The following is a 3,545-nucleotide window of genomic DNA, read 5'->3' on the forward strand; positions in this document are numbered from 1 at the left end:
AACCTCACCTTTTGGTTATGTAATCACTGTTTACTGAAAAAGGAATAACTTGATGCTAATTATCTCTTCCAACTGTAAATATGATTCCTGGGAATTTAGCAGAGAGATGGAACATCGCCAGCTTTGTATTGTAATCTTCCACCTGAATGCAGAGTTGTTTTTGTGTTTCTTTTGTCAACCTTCCAAAATACACACACGAATGTGCCAAAATCTATCAAACCAACGACATCTATTTCACAAGAAACACGAAACTTGAAATGATATGCAGAGTGAAAAAAAAAATACTTCAGAGGAGTTCATGATTTCTGTATCCTTACGATAAAAAGTCACCTCTTTGGTAAAGAGTAGTCCATTAGCATTATCTCCTACGATCTAAAGTGTAAGTGGAAGCAGGTCACTGGTGTCTTCAGGCGGGCACAATGACTCAAAGACAACATAACGGTGTGCAATTACGTACTGAGCCCGAGCCGGTTTAGCGCGAGCCGGTTTAGCTCGTGCTGGTTTGCGGCGCCTTCCATCCGTGAAACCAGGGTTCGACTCCGGGCTGCTCCATGTTCCCTTCTCTACCTCTGCCGGTTCCAAGCCCGGTTTGAGAAGGTTGCGTCAGGAAGGGCATCCGGCGTAAAACATTGCCAAATCTACCATGCGACTCGTTCGCTGTGGCGACCCCTGATGGGAGAAGCCGAAAGTGGAAGTTAATTACGTACTGAGCCCGTGACCTGACATGGGTAAAATAATAAATATCTCTTTCCGACAAATTAATATCTCTTACCCAAAAAATAATTAAGTTGTGCGAACGAAATACTATCTTGTTCCCACAAAATAATATTCCGTTCCCATGCATTAATTAATTTGTGCGGTGAAATAATTATTCACATCACAAGTCATTCATAAACACGGATGTGAGCAATATTTGGATTTACAGCAGATACCTTCACATTTCTGTTTGTGTGTGTCTCATTACATTGCATGGAAGACACTGACGATGTTTAGAGATCAGATTTATTTATTTTAAAAAGCACAAAAGCATCGGTAATCGGGTCTCCATGTCTGGATTCATTCACAAATGCACTCCATCCTGCTGCAAAAGCCGCTTTCTGCCGCTACTTCCGTGTCTTTGTGACCCACGTTCATTCAAGAGGGGAAAAATGAAAATAAGAATGATCGATTTGTTATTGTCTCAATGAAAATAAGAATAATATCATAAGATATAGGATGCCCAAGCTTGCTGCTTTGCCATACCGGACACAGTTTCTACGAGCTCTGGCCTGCCGCGGAGCTCTTTAGCTTGTCATGCCGACACTCGGGCAGCTGGCTGGCCGGTAAAAGGACAGCCAGCGGATATAGTAGTTTAGGGTCAAATAGGAATACTATTTTTCAGGACTTGTCTTTTATTAATGTGACCGAACGCCCTCTTACATGTGCACCCCAAATGGAGACTGGATTTCATAAAGGTTAAGAATATACAATTTATTAAAAACTTGACACAAATTCCATAAAAGAGAAAGTTAAAATAGACTCGGACAGTTGGACCGCACTCCAACACTGCATGAGGGCGGCTGCCTCCTGGATCGACTCAGCCCCACTGCACTGGCGGGTAGCCACAAACACCACCAAGGGAGATCTCTGATCCAACTCTCACCAGGAGTACCTGCTCAGGGCCCAAATGCACACAAAACACACCACAACCCAAACAGTGATTAAAGAAAATACAAAACAGAAGAGGTGCACCTGAGCAGGTCACCACTAATTTATGGGCTGAAAACAGGGGGGTCCCCCTTACACAATACTAAATATGGCACCCACCAGCTACCATAAGGATAAAAGGAGGAGGCAGCCACCTTCAGCCAGGTCCAGACACCAAGATACTAAAAATGAGCACAAAACAGTTTAAAAATGGATAAAAGCAAGGGTGTCAAGCTTGATTAAACATTAAAAACAATGACTAAAAACACGAAGCAAAACAGCAGTGGCAACTCTGCTCTCATGCCCCAGGGTCAGAACTCATGCCACCACCTGTTGATATAAATAGAGTTTAAAATCTTGCAAACTCAAATGCTTAAAAACTTTAAAAGGACTCAAATGATTAAAAGCTTTAGTAAAAAAAAAAAGGTCCACATGTCAAGCTCACCCACTAAGGCCAAACCAGGAAACCAGCACCAGATGGAACTCCTACTGCTGCTATTTATCAGCCTTGTGAGCCAATCACAGCTCAACAGACAGGTGCTGGCCATGAATGTTCATCTATGGAACACCATGAGGGACAAACTACCACCCACAGCCCTGTCTGTCACATTAACATACTCTTTAGCAGTCACTTTACATCCGAAGGCTAGTAGGCTACATGCTACCTAGCCTATCATTAACCTGTTGTATTTGAATGCACCACAGATACAGGGACACGGTGATTGGTCGAGATGCATGATGGGATATGTGTGATGCATGATGGCATACGTAGCATGTAGCATTCGAATGTTAAGTGACTGCTAACAAGTATGATGCTTTTGTAGAGCTTTTTAAAATACATAAATCTGATCTCTAAACATCCTCAGTGTCTTCCATGCATTGACATGAGACACACTCAGACAAAAATGTGAAGGTATCTGCTGTAAATCCAAATATTGCTCTCATCCGTGTTTATGAATGACTTATAACGTGAATAATTATTAAGTTCCCACAAATTAATTAATGCATGGGAACGGAATATTATTTTGTGCAAACAAGATATTATTTTACTCGCGCAACTTAATTATTGCGTGGGAACGAGATATTAATTTGTGGGAACAAGACATTAATTTAAAGGAACAAGATATTAATTAGTGGGAGCAAGATATTTATTTGTGGGGACAAGTCATTCATTTGTGGGAACAAGATATTTATTATTTACCTATAAGGTCACGGGCTCCGTAATAACGCCCCAAACCCTACAAACTTCCAATCAGAAGTCAAAAGGTTCTGATGTTTAAATGCTACTTGAACTGTTACTTCCAAAATTAAAAAAAAAAGACAGTTCTATTTTTTTCAAAAAAGGTGTGAGTGTGAGAAAGCAGCATGACAGGGCGAAAGACAGCATGTAAACGAGCCAAAGATGCTTTATCTATTTTTTCTAAAAAAAGCATCTGTGTTTCTCAATATAAAACATATTTCACCATTCATCGCCACAAAGATGGTCTTTTTTTTTCCTGAACGTCCCTCTTATTCATCAGGTTGCGGAATTCAAATCTTTTGCTGTGAAGTACAGCAAAACTTTCACTCGCTTCACCTTTGGCATTCTGACTTAAGCTCTGCCCACCCCCATGGCCTATTCTACTCTATTCTTAAATAAGCCCGCCCACAATCGCTAGGAAGTAACAAATTATTGGCTAGGATTGTACAACAAAACTCAATGGAATACAGGTGACTGACATGTCTGAAACCAAACACATAAATAAAGCTCTGAAATCTGCGTTTTTATATGGTACCAGTAGTATAGTATATATCAGCACCAGTACCAACTGGACACTGAGTTTTGGTACTTTCCTCCACCTACCCCTGCTTGAAAAGTT

At 40.9% G+C, this 3,545-nt stretch overlaps 1 long non-coding RNA gene across 1 annotated transcript; it reads right to left on the minus strand.

The window, feature by feature from the left end:
• Nucleotides 1-1,449: 1,449 nt before the first annotated feature.
• Nucleotides 1,450-2,131, minus strand: LOC111948845. The gene is made up of 2 exons (XR_002874839.1): nucleotides 1,807-2,131; nucleotides 1,450-1,651 (listed from the first exon to the last, which is right to left on the minus strand). It is a non-coding gene; the product is annotated as an uncharacterized LOC111948845 (long non-coding RNA).
• Nucleotides 2,132-3,545: the final 1,414 nt, after the last annotated feature.

This window comes from Oryzias latipes, chromosome 2, assembly GCF_002234675.1.
Source record: "Oryzias latipes chromosome 2, ASM223467v1".
Classification (NCBI taxonomy): Eukaryota; Metazoa; Chordata; class Actinopteri; order Beloniformes; family Adrianichthyidae; genus Oryzias; species Oryzias latipes.